The 22,894-nt window shown below is 46.3% G+C and overlaps 1 protein-coding gene across 2 annotated transcripts in view; it reads right to left on the bottom strand.

The window, feature by feature from the left end:
* Oatp74d (Organic anion transporting polypeptide 74D) overlaps positions 1–22,894 on the bottom strand; it is a 71,885-nt gene that overhangs the window by 14,678 nt on the left and 34,313 nt on the right. Inside the window, exon 3 of one of the 2 annotated variants that reach the window (XM_076381857.1) lies at positions 3,825–3,873. The exons of the other annotated variant lie outside the window; for it this stretch is intronic. The gene's annotated coding sequence lies outside the window, so the exon portion shown is untranslated. The remainder of the gene's footprint in view (positions 1–3,824; positions 3,874–22,894) is intronic. 2 annotated transcript variants of the gene reach the window in all.

The raw sequence follows: 22,894 nt of genomic DNA, 5'->3' as shown, positions 1-22,894 counted from the left end.
AACATGGAGAATGTGTTCAACCTGACCCGGACCTATCCCACTCATCTAGGGACGTGGTCATTCAGGGAGATTGGAAGAAATCCTGAAGACCCTTTCGCGTGTTAAAGGCTGTTGAAAGCACCAAGACTGAGGTGGCACAGTAATTCAACGCAGTTCTAGCCTGTGCATGTTATCAAACTGTTTTGCGCTCGGGAGTTTAAGCGACAGAGCGATTTGCTAGCAGGTAGAAGGTACAGCATGACTTGCGCTGCGCATATAAGTTCCTAGGTGATTTCTTTTTCGTCTATGGGAGTGTGGAATGATTTATATTGAATGCATAGACCCTAAACGTTCTGCGTTTGAAGTCTTGGCAGTTGATTAAACGGTTATCGGTACATTACGATCGGCAAAATAGATTGAGAATTGGTTTTAGGAGAGGGAAATCCTGAAGTGAAGGCAGGATTGGGCAATAGCCATGGTTGGTACCCAATATCTAAAAGCTAATGGGATTCATGCTTAATACACAACACACAATGGGACCTATACCCAATATCCAATACCCAATAGGACCCATACTGAGTTATTGAAAAAGTCACCAATTGGAGACAAACTCACCACCACCAACAGTAAACGTTTCTGCAATGACAGGAAGCTCAATAGAGATCTAACCAATCCTCATAGGCCACCGCCATAAAGTTATCCACGATCACCCATGACACTCATCAAAAAGACGACCGCAAAGGAATAGCATAGGTTTTGCGAGAGGTCAAAGCTTCCCATAGTCAGACCTTGGGAGCTTGCGCCACGGCTGGAATTGAACGTCTAGGAAGGTTAAAATACCACCACACAAATGGTACATCGCTGGCAGCAAACTGCAGCGTATTATGGTGGCCATAGGTACTAGCGTCGAACCGCAACGCATTATGGTGGACACAGCGCAATGTAATAATAGATCGCATTCACGACCGCGGTGGCCCCTCGCCGCAAATTGCCGACAATCATACCCCAACGCCATAGGTAGCGTCTTTTTTGGCAAATAACACACCAGCAGTGGCTCTGTGGCGTTTATGCCTGCAGGTACTCTTGACTGATTGGGGTGAAAATCCAAGAAAGAGCTTTCTCTGAACATTTACCTTGCTTTTACTACCTAGCCTTGATGTATTAGGTTCAGGGTGCGCAAGGAGTGTCGTGAGCGATCGAATACTCACGAACCCTGCCCTACGACCTAGGGGATCCAGCCCTGTGGCGAGAAGCACGAACGGCTAAAACCTGACCACACGCAATCCTCCATTGCACCACACTCGGTTGCGAACGAGCTTTCTGTGTCGTTAGTAAAAGCAAAGCCTACCATCCGCAATATCGTTTGTTCGACGCAATTCTTTGGAATAATTGATACCACTGAGCCCAGCTCTCCCTCAGAACTGGTTTTTCACGTAGCCACGAGACTCCGTAGGCCAAGCATGCTGGTAGACACCTGAACCTCTGTTTAAAAGGGTACCAATGATGACGAGTCAATGAAGGCGAAATCCTTTGGGTGACCTAAGATCACGGCAGGTCTGTGATCCAATCCCTCAGGTGAGAAGCGATGACGAAACCCCACGTGAGGTAAAGATCAGCAAGTCTGATTTCCACTTCTGGTGTCTGCAGCTCGCGTGGCTGGCCACGTGTGTCTATGGGGTTCTGCGCTATTCAACGACGCAACAGACACGAGCGTGTCGGCTCGTTACGCGCCGAGGCCAGGTGCTAAGTGATACAAGTGGATTTGACGGTTCACCTAACTGGGCTCATCTTAATCCAGTCGCTTTCTACTGCCCGTTTGTCTTTTCAATCTCTGTGGGAGATCTAGGTACCGGGTGACAAAAGTGAAATTTTCAAAGCCTGCAAGTTGCTCTCGTGCTACTCAAGTGACTGGCTCTTCACGAAGGATTCTATGAGCACGATACTAGTCTAATTTTAGACGTAACCTGCTTGCAAGGACAATTGTCATTCTGCGGAATTTAGAGTGTTCCTTCTCTACATGTTTTGTACGATTGTATCCCTTCGTTAGTTCCTGCCTAACTCTTCATACCTCTCCTACTAGTCGAGCACAGCTAGCTGGTTGCCACATGTGAACGCATTATAGCCAACTGATTATGCGAGTCAAGTGAACACGGTGCACAGGTGTGCCGATGCTAGAGATGGGATCAAGCTTGTGATTGGCTCGTGAACAATGAAACTGACACTGATTTCTCAGGGTACATGTCATATCACAGAGATTCCTTCAAAAACTCCTTATCCATGTCATTAATTCCTCTAGAACACAATCCTTCAGCTTTAAACAAAGACACGTCTAGCAGAACCTAATTTCCATTCGATCCACCTCAATTTATTGAGTTACACATTTATCCAATCAATCTACCATCATCCCACAAGGTATCAATTGGGTGGGAGCCATCTGGAGTCTCGAGGGTCACCTAGAACAGAGCGTAGCGAATCGCAGTGAACATTGAGCGCGGCTCAATCCCATCTCTAGCCAACCCACAACACTGCAACGTTCACACGCAGCTGTTGCTCGCTCTCAAAGTTTTATGCACGCATTTATTTCAAGCGTTCAGCGTCTATGTAGCCAGCTCCTGCGAAGCCTACCGGCGGTACCCTTAATGAATTCGCGGAAATCTCATTCCCCGCGAATTCTTCGCCGTGCATACCCATAAGGGTACGTAACACGAAATGTATCGTGTGCAGGGCCGCCAGGATCATCCGGGAAGCATTCCTGGAATCCATGGAAAGTAGACGGTTTAGGATACCCTCCTTCCAAGTTCTTTTCAGTGTACCCATGGAGGATTGATATTGCGCGACGTAGCAAGTTAGCACAGTTAGAAACACTTCTTATCGTTCAGTTCCAGGGCATTAGTGGAGCAGAGGTCTTGAGATCTAAGAGATCACTCTGGAAGCCTTCAAGTGGGGTAGTTGTCTATATTTGGGATGGATCGAAACTCATCCGAATAATCTTTCGTCTAAGATGGTATGGTGGTTCCAGAGATCAGAGTTTTAGGGTCTGCGGTCACTGAGTAGCTGCAAGGATTATCACAGCGAGGGGAGCCACCTGCAACTCAATTTCACCAGCAATCCTACTAATAAAACTTGGACCGTTTAATCAACGCCAGCGAAACTCCACTTAATCGAACCTGGGGAGATTCAATTTGCACGAGGACGTCTCAATTAAAAACCATTTAACTTTCGCAACAGGAGATTCAGCGAATACTGAAGCCGAGGTGCAACTAGGGAAGCAGGAGGTGTCCATGTGACACAGGGTCGCAGAGAGGCAGGGTGCATGAAATTCAGGAGCGTCTTCGCGAGTGAACGCTAGGAATGGAGGCGGTGGGTGGGTAGGTGTCGTCGAAGAGAGTGAAAGAAAGTGAAAAAGCCGGAACGAGAGCTATGCGCGAGGCAGAAAGAGAAAAGGAGAGGCGAAACTGGCCGGATGACCTCGGTCGTGGAGTTGCAGTTGCAGCGCGACAGGTTCGCAGCTGCAGCCTGTCCCAGATGTCGAGGCTGACGTAGGCGTAGGTGTGAGAGATCTCTGTACGCGGCGTTTCGTTCGAATGGGCCAGTCGATCTGTGTCACGACGTCTTTCAGACTGTTCAAAAGTAAAAGTAATCGGCTGGCGAATGACAATGAACATCTCTGGGATTACTTCACTAGCCATTACTCCAACTTCTCTGGGGTTCTATGCTGCCTTGTCATCCTCTATTCTCTACAGTCAACTGTACTCCGCCTTTCACGTAATACCAATGCTATAATACTAACAATCCGCGAAGCACTCCAACCCCCAAAACACAACATCTCAAAACAGGCTACTCACGCGAGGTCCAAATCCAAAGCCACAAGCGGTCCACAGTCTCCCAACTCACCTGTAACAGATAAAAGAGGGTCAATATTATTAAACGTTGTCTTATTTGCAAAGTAGAGTTAAAAACTGACAGCCAGACACCGTGGCACCGAAGCTCCAGACGCAGCAGGTGCGCATCTGTGACCTACTCTTTAAATCGATGGTAAGCACCAGTGACGTAGGAGCAAAAGTGCATCAGATCGTCAACACGTGACGTGGCCGTGCGCACGATGCACGACACGCGATCGAATGGAACGAATTAACTTCGAGCAACGCCCCACGGAGGATGTTTTAAAAAGGATTATTCCCAAGGACATCGTCAAACTATAACATGCTACAGATTTAGAGTAGGTCCTGGTTAAGCTAGGATAAACTCTGATTAGGGTAGGTCCTTTTGTTAGGTTTGGGAGAGGTGGTCCAGCTAGGCTGGGTTAGGTAAGTAGCTCAAGAAAAATAAATGCATCAGCTAGAAGATTGCCACTTAGATGAAGCCTCATACTTCTTTCTTCCCACGTGTACATTGTACCTCAATCAAATGAGCCAGTTCCCACAGATTTAGGAGCAAAGGAATCGCCAGTGCAAACGACTTGGACTCTGTCTTCACAGAGTCAATTGAGCTTGGTTTGCCAGTCCGTCTTCCTGATTCCAGTATCGAAATGACTGTCACCTACATTATTAATTGGAAAATAGCTCTGGGCGTGCTTCCATGGGCTATTCGGCCAATTTCGGTCCCTCAATAGTTCGTGTTACAAAGCGCAACGCGGTAATAGGACACAGCAATAGTGACAGCAGAAGGCAAAGCTAGTTCACGCTTCAAACGCAGTTCAAACGAACATTAACGAGCACACTTAAACGGCCATAAAAGAATCACGAAGGAAGAAATTTCAACGTCGTTCCAGCCTCCAGTTTTAGAACCTTTCCATCTCCGCCTGTCTCACCGCGACAGCAATTTAATCGTCGGTTAATTTATAGAGTCCCGATAAGGGCGACGCGTTTATGTAACGCACGGGCGTGAATGATTAAAAAGAAAAAAGGAGGAGGGAAGCAGTGGGGAAGGGGGAGAGATGGGAGGTGCAGTATCGCCCGGATAACCTCCAGTCTCAAAGCTACATCGCGGCAGGTACGCAGCTGCGGAATGTCCCCTATTCTCATGGTGAACTCGGACGCTCGATAATCGAGATATCGGGGCACGTAGGTGCAAGCCTCCGGAGCACGAACGACGACCGGCTTCCAGGCTTGCATCATACGCATTAGACGCACACATATAACCGCACAAATACAAACACTCTGCTTGATGAAACAAATTGGTATGACCTGGTCTAGCGCTGCTTCTCATCGACACCCTCCGGCTAGTTCTTCCTCCTTCGCCCCTCCCCTGCCCTGTTCTTTCTTCGTTTCATTGAAGGAAGTCGTTTAGAGAGGAGCGATTCTTCAGCTGGAGGTCAATTCCCATGTAACGACCACCGACACTTCTCTAGGCTTCTCCTATTCCGCCCCGCTGGTCTCAATGGATTTGGACGCCGTTTTCGACGATGCAATTGACGTGGGATGTCGTGCCCCGTTTCATGGCGCATGAGAGGTCTCGTTAGGATTGATAACGCCGCAAGAGTTCAATGGAACGGTGCACTAGAATAGGACTAGACTCAGAGCGTAGACCAGGTCTATAAGGTTTGCACAGCCTGGGTTGCTACTACTTGAAATTTTTCATGGCTTGCTGGAAGTTTAGGGGTTTGCCGTGTCCTTTTACACTTGGAACCACCTAGACTTGCAGTATTAGTGTCTTTTGTTACCTAGGCTGACGTCATAGTTGATTAGTTGAGCAGTTAGTCCAAGTACCCTTGATGAAGCTAAGTAGCTGTGATGCTGGTTGGTTGGAAGGTTCAAGAAAATACTGGTTATATGTAGAAGCTCCAAACAGTAGACTAGGTTGGACTATTGTATGCTGCAACCTCTCGTACAATATCTGACAAATGGACTCCAAGGAGCTCTGATATTCAAACTGTTATAATTGCTTCTTCTCACATATGTCCTTGTTTAGAAACTGGAAAAAATCGACTAAATGCTCCACGAAACTGCTCCTTCTCAGGAAGCAACCCCAGCATCCTCGTCGGTCTTTGTAGACCTGGGTAATCTTGAGACACTCAAAGGGTGGATTGCTGGTGGAGTCGACTCTTCCTCAAATCCCCAGGCCATATCAGCGGGTAATCACCTAAATCCTCGGCGATTAGGTGGGGCGAGCGTTTCTCAAGCGTTTCCCGGCGTTACGAGGTCAAAATCACGGGAAGTTCAGTGGCCCGGAAAGGGGAAGGAAGAACGTTAGCGGTCGAGGAGGGGAGAAAGGGGTTCGAGGCGGGCGACGTTCGGCGCGCATAGTTCAAAGATAGAAGAGCGCAGCAGCACGTTGCACCGGCGGCCTGCATGTGCATTGGCCGAGCGTGTGCGCATGCACGTAGACACTGGCCGCTCTGCGGCACTACCATTGAGACCTGACCTACTTTGGGACACACGGTTCGCCGACATCGCGCTTCGCCCGAGTAAAAGCACCGAGAGCAAAGCACACTTCTCGCTCTCCGGCGTGGGCGGCCCCCTCCCCACCTCATCCTCTCTCATCACGTTTTTTACTCTACTCTCAGTTTTTCGACTTCTTCGTCGCTCCCCTTTCCAACCCCCAGTGTCCTTTTCCTTCCGATTGTTTCTCGTCGATGCTTCCCTTGTATCTCTGTGCAAATCCTCTGGCACCTATTTTTCCTCTGCTTCTTTTTCTTCTTCCAATTGTGTCCCTTGCTACCCTTCACCGTTCCTTTGACCTTTGCGCTAATTTTTGCTCTCTCCACCACCCTCTACTGCGTCCACTTTTTTCCTCGTCATCCCCCGTTTGCCCTTCTTTGCGACTCCCCACTTCGCACCCTCTCCATCGCGTTTCCCGCGCTCTCCCCTGACCTCCCCCTGCCCCTTTTGCGGGACATAACGAACCCATTTTCGGTGCCGCGTGTATCGAGAGGTTTCGAGTACACTGGCCTAGATACAGCCCCGGGAACGGGGTTCAGGAGTCCTGAATTTTCCTCTCAAATATCGACGCTCGGGTACCAGATTCGTGAGGGAGACAAGAGAAATTTTGTAGAATATTTCGAAACTTTTGCCTGCGTTTTCTTGGACATCTGATCTTTTGAAACGCAAATTATCCTTCTCTTTAATTATGCAATTCTTTAAGATTCTGCTTGCTTAAAAACTCGAATCTTCGAATGATACCTACGAGCTCTTATGCAAATTCATATTTTTATAAAGATAACTATGAAAGTGGAAGCTAACTAATTTACATCAACTTCTAAATGATATAAGCTCTATTTTGTCTTCGATTTTCATTGATTTTGCATATTATGTATTTTGTATAGTCAAGATTGTCGAAAATACATGAAGATCTGCAGCGTAGGAATAACAAATGCCATTGACTAGTTGTGAATATTTTAGATGTCCGTCAAAACACCTAAAAAATTTTGTTATTCTACCGAAGGCATCGATGACAAGAGAAAAATGTAGAATTAAATTGTGTAACTATGATATTATTTGTAATAGTACGATAGATTGTACGGTATAATATGTACCTCAATACCGCAGAAGTCAGTCGTACAATCTGCGCACGCGCAGGTTCAGAGTGGGAGACGATTCCCCCCACTACTACTCGCGAAGGGACCTTGAGCATTCGAAACTTATGAACTGGGGTATAACTAAAGTGTTGTATAACAAGCTGGTGACTCAGAATACTCATAAGAGTATAGAATGTAAGAAGCGAAATAATTCAGTAAAACAATTACAATTTTTAAAGATAATTTCCAATATTTATCACTAGCTTCCTGTATCAATGATTCATGCTCTATATATTTAATACCCTGTACGCGGAAGAGTCGGCGAAAGGCGTCTCGCGGTATATGCAAAAGCATATACGTTCCGATGGCCGAAATCGAGCTCGTCCCACGAGAGCTGTTGCGCAAATCGCAGACGAAAGCGAGCCGTTATCTCGGCGCGTCACGAGAGAGTGAAAAAAACGGGGAGAGGCAGAAGGATATTCGGCTGATTATCTTAACGACACACCGCATACCTACGCATCCTTTCACCGATAATATATTTAACACATCGTCGCTTTATGCTTTAAAAAGCAAAAAGAGAAATCGAGAGGGAAAGCAGCGGTGAACACGAGCGATCGATTCACATTAACCAAGAATTTGTCTCTTGAAATTCAGCGCCCGCCCTCTTTCTCGCGCTGCCCGCTGGCTCCTCTAGAGAACTCCAAGAAGATTTCTGAGTGAGAGCTTGTATCTCCGATCTGGAGGACACATGTCAACCCGAATAAGCTCGCGAGGGAGGACAGGCACGAGTCCACAAATAATCTCCACGATCTTTTATTTTACCTCGAAATGTGTTCAAATATTGCTCCGGCCGCTAAGAGCAACGATGGTCATGGGCAACAGCTAGAGCATCCGCGTAGCAGCGCTAGAAGAGTGGGGTAGTGGCTACTGTTATTGGGCAGGACTACCACGACACACGTTCATAGATTCCCCCACTCCTTCGCTTGAGAACGCGACTCGTGTTGCTCCGAGCGCAAGAGCAATCACGCTACTGCTTTCACGAGCAAATCCCTGAACAGGCCTGGTTTATAGGGTCAAGAGGGGATGGACGAAAGGTCCTTCTTCAGTCCTCGATCGAGTCCCATTCTCCTTGAATGGAATCGGCCATCGACGGATCAACAAACGTTTCAATGAAAAACAGCCGAGCCAGGGTATTTTTAGCGATGGATTGCATTTGGTGCTCGAGTTCATGTGTCTCGGGTTTTACGAGGCGAATACACGTGCATCGGGTGGCAAGCACGGGGAGGTTCGTTGCGCCCAGAGAGCGAGCTTGCAGCCCCAACTGGGTCAACGTGACACCGACGTCCTCGACGCACGTGCAAACATCTCGAAACGCGACACGCATGTGCAGCTCCCCTTGAGGAGTTCGCGGTCCTAGATTTCGCACTCTGCAATCAATGCCGCTGGAAGCGTCCCGCTTTTCAAATCCCCTGGAAGAGCTACAGGATTGTTTCGTTGTAAACTCGCCACTGTGTCACTTGCTCGCTTTCATATTTGGCGAGATGGAGATAAAGCATCTAGACCTGACTTAACTTTAGGAGTCATTTTCTATGCTCTGCAGACTTGTCTCTTATAAGGAATGGCGAGATTATAGCGAGTGAGGTCTGTAGAGAAGTTTTGTTGGACTATGTTTGAGACTGTTGGCGAAGAATGATCCTATATAATGAAGCTTAGGTCATTGCACTTTGCTTTCCTCTTATTTGTGAAAGAGAGATATAAAATTTACTTGATATACGCTCATCAGTGTCTTTTAAATTTCTACAACTCTCGGAATTACTGTTTACATAATTAGTCACCAGATTAATTCTAGAAATATATATCTTACGCCATGTGAATTCCCGTTGACGAGACTATAGCGAGTAGAAACAGCACTGTGCTCGTACCTTTTGGCAGCTATGTGCCTCCACCATTCCAGAAATGTCCACTTTGACCCGTTTTATCTATCCTCCACCACTTTCCGCAGCACTCACACATTCAAAGTGGCCTAGCACGGCGCAACGTGGCGGAACACTCGATATTCCGCGGCGCGGACGCGCATTCCCGAATCGAACGTGTGTCGTCGGTCCGCGCGGACTGTGAAAAAGGACAAGCAGAAGAGCCAGAAACGAGGAACGAACGAACGAACGAACGAGCGAACCGAGTGAAAGTGCGAGACGTCTCGAATTCGCGATTAGAGGGGCCAGAGGAGGGGGGAGGGGCGAGGGCCAAGAGACGAGCGCGTGCTCGCGTCGACAGGCCCCGAAAAAGGCGAATCACCTCTCGAACCGAGTGTTGCCGGTTGACGAGAGGTGAACAGCACGAGCCTCTGTCCGAGCTCCGCGCCAAATGTTTGCGAAATGACGTGAAAACCCACTTGGGGTCTGACGAGTGGGGTGAGCTTCAAAACAAAAGGGTATTGCCGAGATGAATATCTTTGCGTCATCGATGTTCCTTAAATTTAAAAACGTTAAACTTTGGATTAAAGATTTAGGAATTTTTAAGTATCTAAATATTTCCAAGTACTCAAATATTCAGACTTTGAGATACGAAAATGCTGAAATGTTAAAATTCGTGAATAACTTGATCAAATAACTCGATCAGTTTTCATGCTACGAAGAAAGAAACTGGTCGCGTGAAGGTGGCTGAACTGGCTAGGGGAATAATGCACAGCAGTTAGAAGAACTGCGCGAGGAGATGCGCGCTCTACCTGAGCCGCGATGCACACCGATGCATTTTTCAGCCCCCTATTCATTCGCGTGCAGTGGCTGCTGTGACCCACTTCCATCTCAGGGAATAAACGGCACACCACCCACGCACGAAGTCCTCCAGCCTGGTTCGAGCCACGTTCATTGACGTGCTGCGTTGTTGTCCCAGCGAATCCCCCGCGAGATTTTTCTCCGTTCTTCACGATCAAATCCCCCGTCGATGCATTAAACCTCTTACTATGTTGTTTATTCGAGTTCGGCTTTCAAGTGACGTATTAACTTGATTTCTTGTATTTCTGGTACTCGAAGCGACCGACTCGATCCCCTCGTTTCTGGAATCTGAACTGGTTCACTTGGGTCAGAACATGTGGAACGGTGAAAGAGTTCCTTCACCCTTTCAGTAGGGGAAGAAAAATTCTTAGCACGCGCTGTGGGAAGAAATCTTCTGGATAAATAGTCGCTGTGCACTGAACTAAAGTCGATACGAATGACTAGAAGATTTCCTCACAGAGAGAATTTGTACTACCCTTCGTAAAGGGATGAGGAGCCTCGAGTTTTTAATTGCTTTGGACTAGAATGAATGCCGACGCCAGGCAGCGAAGAAAGCACAGTAAAAGCAGAAAGTGGAACAGCGGGATCGAAAGCCTCGTTCGGAAACTAACAGACATTTATGAGACACTGGAATCCGAGGAACGGCAGGTATCTCGTATTTTGTCGAGGCTCGTATCGAGCAACCGCGCCGCCCACACGACCCAATGCGATCACCGACAAATTGAACGAATTAATGGGGAAAACTGTTGCGCCGACCGCGAAAGAATTCGGGGAAGAACGGCGCTAGGGACTTTTGGCCGCGCGCGTCAAGGCACACAGACTGCACTGCCACCTGTACCTAGGAATCAATGAATATCCATAGATAGCACCCACCATGGATTAAATAAAATATACAACACTACAAGTTCTTGTTCCAATGTATGTAGAATCACAGCTGACTGTAGACTAGCCGAACGAAAAACAGCAACACTGCTAGAGTCTGATTTTGCACTAGATAGAGACGCACAATGCTGTGTACTCTTTCTATTCTAACCAGTGGGTTAATCATGTTTCCATGCCGCTATCTTATTATGTTATTGAATTACGTATAAGCTACTTTATCACGCAGGAACTTGAATTTACCCTTTTTAAGAGTAATTCCAAGAAAAGGTGAGAATATCATCCAGCATGTATCGAGGTAGCACTGTTTCTCGCAAAATTCTCAGCGATAGTTTCACTCGGACCTAGTGACTTCTCTAGAAAGCGAGTTCAAAGTTCAAAGGAGGTTGAAAATTTGTTTGAAGGCCCCAGCGAGCACAATGCTCTCCGAACGGGCCTGGAACGTCGGTCCCTGGCCGAATCGGCTGAGTTTGCCGGATGCCCGAACCTGTCTCCTCCAGCGGCACGCACGCCGCTTCATCGAGGCTCCGCCACGCGTGGAAGTCGTTTACCCCTCGGAGTTATTTGGCCCCTTCGCAGCGAGCAACGCTCGGAACAACGCGTTCCGACCAGCAGACGAAGAGTGACACAACGCGCCACAGGGACGAGAATCGAGCGTGTTTATTGCCGGGGAGAGGGGCCGAAGGAAGTCGAGGGGAGGAAAGAAATCCGTCGGTGAACGACGAGGGTATCCCTCCTCGACCAACCATGGAATTGCTATTTTTGAGAATCGGGTTTCCTTCATTTCTTGCTTTAAGACTTTTCTTGGCTCACCAGAGGAATTTTAAACTGAAAAAAGAACCATAAACTGATGATCCAGATACTATTACAAGGTTCTTTAATACCTTGCTTATTTTCACTATGATATCATTCGTTATTTTGCGATATCTAATAACAAATATTTCATAAAAACTGTTCACTTGAATTTAATTTTGACGTATCCCTCATCCAGTACAATCTCATAAAGAAGTCTCATCATCGAAGAAAAGTATGCAGTGCAAAACACTGTGACTAAAAATCCCTATTCATCACATGGAAGAATGGAAATCGTCTTGAACGAGAGAAGAAGCTTGTCAAGGAGTCAACCATAGAAGAAAGAGCATCGTGACGGGGACTCAGCTGATGCCTGAGCGTGTGTGCGTGTCCACAGGAAGGTAGTAGGATGGAAAAGGAAGGCGGAACACGAGGTGGATAAATCGTAGGAAGGATAGAAGGAGAGGTCGAAAAACGAGGCAGCGTGGCCACAAAAAACCGAGTCCCTGAGAGGGACAGAGTTGGATGATGGGGGGGAGATGCGACACACGCGCCAGGGACACGCGTGCTGATGTGGCGAGAAGGAGACGAGGAACTACATCCAGGAGGGGGAGCAGAAACAGGTAGAAGGGAAGGCCCGAAGAAGTCCAAACAAGGAAGAGAGACAGAACGAGGCCCGGAGCTGGAACAAAATCTGAAGCCAAAAAAATAGAATGAGTCGAGATGGAAGACTGAAAAGTAGGCGGAAAAACTGGCAACGAGGGAGTGGAAGAAGAGAAGTGGGCTGAAGGGTAACAGAGAAGGATGGCCAGTGAAAGTCACCGAAAAAAACAGGGCGAGAAAGAGGGCCAAGAGGATGAGGTACCGAAGGTGGGAAAGGTGGGAGGGAAATAAAAAGGTTTCTCTTTCTCAGACGCAGCGTGCACGCGCGCGCGTGATTTTAGGCGCTCTGCCTTCCCCTCGTTCACGAGGGTCCCCCGAAAACGACGTGGAGACCTTCGTATGGCAACTTGGCCGACGACGGGACGTATTCCGCATACGTAAACTGTCTCTCTTCTCCTACGAATCCGTTGGCGTCTCACGAATTTTCAGAGAACGTCCGACTCCTTGACGAACCCAAGGCCTCTACCTAAGGAATGCTACCTTCCTACAAGAACTCTGGTTTTATCCGTTCACTAAAGCAAAAACAGGAAAAATAGGTTGGAAAATACTTTCCAAGTCTGATCGAACACAAAGTATATTTCGAGCACAGGTTCTGTTGGAAGTACAACTTGGCTTTGGTTCTTCCTGGTAGAACATTTTTCAATTGCGTGGGACGGAGTTAAAAACAGATGCTTATGTTTTGTAGGTTTTGACTGATTTTCTAGCACTGTCCCGTCGATGAGTTTTATTGGCGAGATCCTCTGGCCATTTGATGGACATCGGTGTGCAACGTACGCAAATAAATGACCTACAAGGTGGAAGGAGAAAAACTCCCTGGGATCGTAAAAATATCATGGAAATGCGAGTCGTGTTAAGTTTCTAAGAAAAATCGCGGTCGAAGAAATTTTCCAAGCGCTCTGCTTCAATTTTTCTCGGCGATGCTGGGGATAAATAAACGATAAATCGCTCTCGACCGTAAATGCATTAGCAGTGGTTGATGTACCTCGCTGTAAAGTTTAGTATTTTAAAACTGGGGAGAAAAATAGTTAAGCCTTTTTCGAGTCACTTCGATAGGTGTCTAGATCAGAGGCAAGTATTTAACTTGTCCGTGCTTATAAGCGTGCCGCTAGGCTCTTACGACCATGGCCTTAATCGCAATGTATACTGATATGCACGCGGTGCACATCACCTTCCACTGCGCTTCGAAAACCCATAAACTCCTTTTATCTTCGCTCTCCAGCAAAGTTAAACACGCTAGCAACCAGCCGATATATTTTCCTGGGTACATTTATTAAACCACTTTTCTTTTTTGATTGAGCCATTTATTTTAAAGGGATCGACAAGAATTTCATAATGCATTTTTCTTTCGGCTTAAAAATCGTTTCCATAAAAATCTAGTATTAAATATCACCTTCATGAAAATCTGATTTCATAAAAAGCTAATTTTTATGAACACGGCATAAAAAGGTTAACCTGTAGATAGGCGACAGGTAGATTTGTAGAATTAAAGAAAGTCAGTTGGCAGAACTGCAAGAGGAAGGCGTCGGTAACCTGTGCACGTAAGTCTTATCTTTATATATTTTCTTTATATATTTATACTGTTTATAATTAAGCTAACAGTGTTCGTGAGGCTAGAGACATAAAAAATTTGTGAGTACATAAAATAGTGAATGTGCCACGTGCCCATTCAGGGAAATGTAACCTAAAAATTAAGTGTGCAACCACGTGATACGGAAGTGACGAACACAGTGTGTTGATACTTAAGAACTTAGAAGATTCGTATTTCATACTATGAAGCTACCACATAAAAATAGTGTCTTTGAAAAATGATCTATTTACAATGATAGTACCCACTGAAAATAGATCTCCTGAAAATAGTGACAGACAGGAGAAAAGACCTGTGCCACACCACAGAGAAGTTCTCTTAAAAATAGTATTATTCAATTGCAATGAAGTATAATTTTATATAAGAAATGTTATGAATCCAAAGAAGCAGGAAAGGATTTGAAATGACTCTATGCTTCGTTACAATGTAAGTACAGAATCGTTAATTGTATGTAAAGTTACACTCAATCAAATTAATTAAGTATCTAATATAATAACGTTAAACAATATTTGATCTTAATTAGCGAAACAACAGCAGAGGTAACAAGCATAAGCAACGTCATAGAAATCTAGAAAAGAAACTTCTCTGTATTCTGTATAACAAATGGAAAACAGCAATGTTCACATTATGAGACCCTCCTACAAGAAGAAGACTACATCAAGCATCGAAGACACTTCACAAAGACAACAGATTCAACCTGTATAAGCAATGCTTTTCAATAATAGCAATAGTAAATTTCTATTTATTATTATAATAGTAATAGTATCTATAATAGCAATAGTAAATTTCTTTCTATTACTATTAGTGATATAAACACAGATTAAATATCAAATATTGAAAATTGCAAAACGTGTTCATCATTGTACAAAACAGAGAACAATTGGTGGCAGGTACTTTATGTAACAGAAGGGAAGAAAATCACGAGTGTAAAACACGCGCTTGACCTTAGCCAATCGTTGGTCTTCGAGGTCGACGGATCAATCGTCTTCAAGAGGAAAACAAGAACCACTTTGCATAGCGAGAACTGCGCCTTATCTCCGCGCAAGGAGTAACAAGAAAAGTTTCCGTTCGGGTTCATAATCTATGGAAGATTGCGCTTCAGCCATAAGGACATGTGTCCACCAATATCTCTTGATTTTCATTTCCATAGAATCTAACCTCCACGTATCGTTCTTAAATTAGCACAAGTGGAGTACTCTCTCAATCTGTTGCAACAAAAAAATTCGATAAAAGGATCCAAGCTCATAATCTTCGAGATATTAAGAAAAAAAGCAGTCATCTGAGAGTCTTCGGGTTATCGACTATCGGCAGACGTTCGATTAACAGGATATGTCCTGAGATATTTGGATCGTAACCGCGCTTTGAGAAATACTGATCCAAATCGCGACCACTGATTCACCAGACGTCGCTCTATCGTACAATGCACTTTCCTAGTGCTATTCCAAGGCAAAATAATCGTCGAGATAACGAGCACTCCAAATACGTTCGTTTTTACACCTTCGAAGTGATTGGCGCGATAAGATAAAGCGATTCTGCACCATCGATCGATTCAATGACTGTCAGACCGAAAATCCTTATCGCTCACCTGTTTTCCATGACTCTTATGACGCTTGCGAGTTCACAGGGGAAAGGACGAGGGGGAAACGCGAGGAAAAGACGACTCGATGGCACAGGGGAGTGGTGAAGCTTCTCGCGACACGGACGACTTCGATCCAGGCCCACGCGTTACATGTCGATCGAGGCGAAACGCTGTGAGAGGCATGCAACGAGCACGAAGCGTGGGAATGAAGTGCAAGGCGCCTCCGCGATGCACATGTACCCGATCGCATCGACGATGACAACGACACGCGCCTCGCGTCGCCTCGGCCCGCGACTTCAAGCCGCAAGAGGACAGCCTGACCACACGATGGGAAAACGTCGATATGAAACCGACACGACTGTCTCTGATGGTTCAGAAAAATCTTTATGGAATGAGTTTCGTCTGGACAAAGTTTAAACTTGTCATCAGGAGTTGATACTGTGCATTGGTGGTCAGATAGAGAGTGGTGCCATTGCTATATGGATTTGAGTGTTGAACGTTCAAACCTGGAATCTCTGTGGATTGAATACCTTCAGATAAGACTTTGAAGGAGTTCTAGAGTGAAGTACCTTTTTCAGATTAATCTGGATTAGAATCTGTGTTATCCCATAGGTTGCTAAAATAAGGCAGAAGGAAAAGGTAAGTTTTGCATGTCATTTTTTTAACCTGTTACGTCACTTGCTCTTCACATTGCTCCGATCTCAACTAAGTAGCAGTGCTCTTGCTCATGGGAGCCCAGGTGCGCAGGCTTGCACTAGACCAAGAGCGACCACGCCAGCACTTAGAACGACGACTATCAAGGTGCTTAGTGTGGACAGAGACGTGACGTTGCTCGTTGCTTGTCGGAGTACTTTCATTGCTGTTATACAACCGCGGATCGAGCGACCGACCGCTGAAAGGAGAAATGGGAACACGCAGTGGTTCTCGCGCGAGCGAGCCATCCGATCGATCGTCGACTCTTCGCGCAGAGAACCGTGTTTCAATGGGTCTCTGGACGCCCCGAATTGCGATGGCATTCCGAACGGCAGTCCCACCAGCAGATTTCGAAACGTAACAATTCTTTGCAACAGTGTCTACGCTTTGGATGACGCCGATGGCTAGACTGTGACAGTAGCTGAGCCCCGAGATACGCCTTTAGATCTGAGGAAAGCTAACAATCAGAGCGAAGAGCGAAGCTTCAGCAAGAGGTAGACAGTTGTTCTAGGATCTGCTCAGCTGACCCACGTGATAAGGCACCACAGCAGGTGGGACTCCAAAACGCAGTACATGGTAAGATAACAGGTCAGTGACGAAGTCCAGGGTTTATGGCTCGCAGCTTTTATCGTGGAAGGAAATCTCGGTAAACAGATAAAGAAGCATTGGCGAATTCACCTCGGCGCAACATCGCATTACGAAAGCACCGATTGGTCGTTGCGTTGTCTGGGTGTCATCGGCGAGGATGACGAAGTTCAGCGAACATTCGCACGTGGAAGCGTCAGGTCGACGACTTCGCCACGAAGCAAACACGTGTGCCTGTTCTTTCTCAGCTCCTCTGTAGAGGTGGCTCTAGGCGCTTGCAAATATTTTACCTCGTGTCGCATTTATTGAGAGATTACTTTTGTGTTCCCAGATAAGCTGTTAGGGACAATATTATCATTTGAACCAAGAAGAGGTGTCCAATAACATGGTGCCTTAAGTTATACAGTGATCCACTGAAAAGAGAACATCTCCAGCGATTGAGCACCGTCCGCAAGAGCAGAACGAAGGTGAGTTTTATCTCGCGGTGTTCTACCCAAGGCTTCGTGTAATCTCGGCCGCGGAGAAAGTGGAAAAGTGTATCACTGACTTCATTCCCTATATACTCGGTGACTTGATGTATCGATGCCCACGCGTTTCACTGGCTTCGCGGTTCCCAACAATCCTCAACCGGTATTTAAAAAATCGGACAATTTCACTAATCGCTCTCACAGGGATTGAAGACACAGAGACTGGAACTCTATCTACTGTGCAGTTCGCAACATAGTCCATTAATAGACTCAACCAGCAGCTTAAGAAGATTGCAAACTCGTTCTTCAACTTCTCAGCTGAGGTTCAGAAGATTCCTCGTAGAAAAAAGGATTGAATATCGATACTCCGGCAGGACGGTGGACGATAACGAATGCAGCAACAGTAATGCAGCGTGCACGCTCGTCTATTTTCAGAACACGGTCTAATATTAATCTGGACGATAGCAGCCACTAAAATCGATATCTCTCGACTGAACTGGGTCAAACAGTTGCGCGCATTCTGTCGTTATTTTTATATCGCGAAATTCACAGTCCAGTCTCTTGTTGACGACCTCCCTCTTCGCTATCAAATGAACTGGAAAGTCAGCTATATTCACCGACGAAGATTTTTCTGATGACTCGCCAGTGTTTTACGATGTTTGAGGACGTGGACTCGTTGAGGACTCTTTCCTTAATACTTGTGCCTCATTTTGAGTCGCCAAGAAGAACTGCGCACCGTTAAGATGAAGAAGAGGCCTCGTTGGTTCACATTACTCGTTATTTGTTACTAACGATGGCCTGTCTTTCCACCCAGCATGTGGGGCGTTTAATTCTCATTCATGAGCGCGAACAAAGTTACGCCGTGGGCTGGTGATCCGTCATAGTTGTTTGAAGAAGCAGATGGCGGATGTTTGTACCTTTTGCGAGGCAACTATGACCATTAGGAAGAGGGCAGGTGAGGAACACAATTAGGATCCAGTTTGATGCATTTTGGTGTGAACTTGAAACTAGTGGGAGCTACAAAGAGATGATCTGAACGTTTATGCGTTAGATCATGGGTGCACCTAATTCTTTGGAATTAATTAGGATAGTTGGTGCTCGAAAATATTTCACAAGCACTAAATGGCACTCGAGAAACCACTAACAGCTCACTTCATGAAAAGGAGTCCACAAACCCTCCTCGTATAATGTAATGCAGCCATACAATGCAATTTGAACCAATTGCATGGTCGCAATTACGCCAAGCAGAAGGGAGAGGGGACCTACAGTGGCACTTCTCCCTGAAATTTCCAAGAATCGAACCAAGGTCCAAGATAAAACCTTTCACAGTACATTTCGTAAACATATACAGCCTGAAATGATTAAAGCATTAATTGCTATTCGATCGTGCATGGTAATTTTCTTGTTCTCTTAATTTTACGCAAAATCGCGGGAGAAAGGACGGATTTATGCCGTACCCAATCCTATTTATACCACAATGTTATTACCGCCTATTCAAACGCGAATGTTGCTTCGGCAATATAACAACTTTAAACGCGATCATATTTATTAAAGGCTGCTGAATGGCCATCTACGTGCATTAAAGCCAGTAAACGCTTAAGCCTTCCCGATCCTCTTAGTAGGAACGACGCAGGACCCTTACAGCCTTGGGGGAATCGATTTTTCAGTTTCTGCGACTCCTTGCGAGCCTCTTCGGTCACTTTGAAACATCCTCCAGCGTCGGCTTCCACGATTATGCACTGTGCCTCCTAAACGAATGTACTTTATAATGCACTTTTATTACCTCTAAGCTCTCGTAAAACTTTCATCCAAAATACTATAAAAATAAGCCAAACTGATACTTCGCATCGTCGTTTGCTCAGATCCCGAGCTATTTGCGACACACGACGATTTTTACCTAAGCCTGACGCAACGTCGTTTAGAGTTGCTGCACGTTTTCGATCAGGCTTAAACGATGTCATCAAGCTCGGTGAGCATAATTGGAAAAACATCGGGTTAAGCAGCTTAAATTGATATTGGCTATTTCATTACGTTACATCGTTCTCTTTCTCTTATATGGAAATCATGATTCCTCGAGCTATTTTGTGTGGTATCTGGTTTATGGCTACCTTCATGAAACAGTAGTCTCGTTGAGAGCTACTAGGTAATTGTGTTTATTTTTCGTAAGAGGAGAACTGATCAATTCGAGCCTGCGAATTGTGCGATTAAGTCCACTTGGATCAAGGCTACGAAATTGTTCGCGAGTGTTCAAGGCTCATGCAGCGATGCACCGCTGCATCGCGCTAGGAGTCCGCTGGGAAGCACCGACGCGCATCCTGCAGCTTCATCCTCACGAACCGTCGGTTACATATTTTTCTTCGAGAGTCGAGGCAGGCGAACGCATCGCGTTCTCGAGGCCACGGGTCGAGTCAGATAAGATATAATTATTCTTGTCGCAAAAATGGCTGAATCCAGTCCGCCTCCCCCCGCATCTGCACTTTCTTTTTATACGTTTTCTCCTCGTCTACGTTTCTATTCCTCCTTCTCCCCTCTCACCGTTGCAGAGGCTTCATTGAGTCCTGCGAGATTATTTTGGGCCCCCGATTAATCTTCTTCTTGGCAAGGCTGGAAACATTCTTGCTCTTATTCAGACCCTCGAAACGTGAAGTCGATCAAAGGCTCGTTTTTTACGCTCCCGCAGAAGTTGAAACCTGCTCTCAGTTCTGTTCGACTCCAAGGTCGCTAAGTTTTTCCGTGAAAATGAGTATCGCCGCAGATTACGTTATTTAAAAGTCGTGATACACGCATCGCGTCAGGCGATACCAGCGACTCGGTTCGCAGAACGACTCGCGAAATTCGGAGCGATTAACATACATACGGGATATTTAAAAAAGTGACGTCAAGGGAAGCACAGGCCGCAGATTAAAAACGAAACAGGAAAAATAGGGGCGCCGACGATGTTTTGGAGACGAGAGGTCAGAACCTCTGATACTCCTCAGAGGAGGAGCATCCGAAAATTCTGCTTGCATCCGTGCTCGCGCGAACGTGTCGATCGAGTCCGCCTTATCTTCGTCGAACACTTGCGCAATAAAGTCGAGCGGGTTCAACCTTCGGAGCAATTGAGTAAATTTGCAGAAGCGTTGAACTTCGGTTCCCGTCGAATTTCAGAAATTTGGAAGCAGTGAGCAAAGACGCCGAATGTTTAGGAGCGTTCTCGGAGAGGGGAATTTCCGAGAGCAATGACGTGGAAAGGAGGAACGATATCCTTGAGGAATGTTTTCCGACGTTGATTCCCGTGGGCAAACTATGCCACGGCGTCCCGAGTTATCGCACCACAAATAAAGAGACAGATATCGCGATATCGTTCCGCGACACGGAGATTAAAAGCGGAAGATCCGGCAAACGGAGCGCCGACCGGGAAAAGGAGCACGCGATGGCCACCAACAGATAATTTACGGACTTCTGGTGACGTTGGAGAATGGTGAAGTTTCCTCTACTAAAGAATTTTGTGTGCGACTAAAACTTACACCTAGACAAATTTTTAAACCTTTCAATTCTTCTAAATTGAAGATTTCAAGATCTATAAGTTTTCCTGTTTCCAAATGTTCAAGCTGCCAAATGTGCCTAGGATTTGCGATGAACGAAAGAGGTTACCAAGTACGAAGTATCAAATTGAACTAACCAAAGCATTTCACTGGGATAAGCGGCATACGATCGTAGCTGAAAAAGCAAGCCTTCCTCGAGTTCTTCTGTTCTTGACCCAGTTAGAGACGAAAGGGTACGGTTGCAACAATTCCAAGCGGATTTGCGCGGCGACGGCGGGCTGTTCAAGCGTTCACGCTGCCGTCGAAGGTGGCAGTCGTTGACTATTTATTCATTACGGAGCCAGGGTAGCTGTTCTCCCGGTGCGATTGCCGCGTGCTCGGCCACGTTCCGTTTCAAAGGCGTTATAAATAACCACTCGGCCCCGCGTATATCCGTGATTACGATCACGGAAGATAGCAAAGTGCATGGCAGTCACGTTGCGTTTGGTCCAGCCACTGTGACACAAGCTTCCTTCGCTTGGACTCCTCTATGGAGTGACGTTACCATCTGGACGATCGCTGGATGGACCAACCTGAGTGGCATAATTTAATACACACTCGTACTCGATATAGTCCCGCAACTTATTAGGGACAGGCTTGAAGGATTTAATAAGTTTCGAGGGTTTTTCATACTGATGATTTGAAATTACTTTCGGCTGACCAATTAAGGTTATATAGAGGCTTCAGTACAGCGAGTCTCATTGATTCGTAGGCTAGTTACATTTTAAAAATATGAATATTATTAATGTAACTAACTTAACTGGAAGATAACTGGAGGTGAAGAAATTGATCGTTTATCAAACAAGAGGTCAGTAATTTCCAAAATTAAGGGAGTTAGGGGCGAGCTTATAACGAGTGAAGTCTGCCACAAATTTTGGAGCAACCAGAAGTGTGGCTTTTTTCTGGCACGGAAGACAGAGGCGAGCACGAGTACGATGGTGCATTAACTCGTCCGTGGCGAAATCGAGGCTGCACGCGAAATCAGTGTCCAGCGGGATTATCAGCTGATTAAGAGAGGCCACGTCGGATCCGACGCGGCATCCTTTGCTGGGGCTCGTCTGGGACCGGTTCTCGAAAGCGTGCACTTCGACAGAGAGCGCGCATAAAACAAGAGGAAACGCCCCTCCCTCGGAAGAAAAACAATGTATAATTTCGAGATTTACGGACGAGCACGTCTGCCCGGCCAGCAGAGAGAAAGAGAGAGGAGAGCGAGCAGCAACGGTGACTGACTCCTTTACAATTTATAATCCGAACATTACGGCCGATTACATCGAACGCCCGTGGCGATTGAATCTTAATAATTGCATTCTGAGCTTACCAGGGCCCGCAACAATATGCTCGAACGCATAAAAAGCTCCCTGCCCCCTTCCTGCGAGGAGCACTAATTTTCTCGCGATCCTTTTCTTCCCTCGCCCGCTGTCCTCCCCCTCCTGTTACCTTCCACCGCCATTTTTCCCCTTTTTCAGCGCCGAGTCGCAGGTTACGCCGCGATTTCACGCCGCATACAAATTCGCCGAGAGGGGACGGGAGGAGTAATAATAAAAGTAAACGTATGCAGGCCGATGCAGTTATTTAGCTAATGACGTCGAGCGTTCCAGGGCCGAGTTCTTTAAGAACCCGCCACAACAAGGCCCGATAATTCGCTGGGCCAGGCGAAATCGTGGGAATGGGTCCTGATCCCAGCTTCGCGTGCGCCGAGAGCTGCGTGATTTTCAAGCAAATTTCGGCCGAACTCGGGGCTGCTATTTTCGAGGTAGTCGCCTGACGCTAATATTGCACGCATTCGGGCTAAATTGTCTCCTGCTCGAGAGCAGGCCCTATTTCGGAAATGGGCTGTATGGGTACTGGGAAGAGGCTAAATTGGGATGTTTCGGAAACC

This window comes from Calliopsis andreniformis, chromosome 7 (assembly GCF_051401765.1).
Source record: "Calliopsis andreniformis isolate RMS-2024a chromosome 7, iyCalAndr_principal, whole genome shotgun sequence".
In the NCBI taxonomy this organism is placed as follows: domain Eukaryota; kingdom Metazoa; phylum Arthropoda; class Insecta; order Hymenoptera; family Andrenidae; genus Calliopsis; species Calliopsis andreniformis.
The sequence above is the reverse complement of the archived record's forward strand: the minus strand, read 5'-3'. Positions and strand labels throughout refer to the sequence as shown.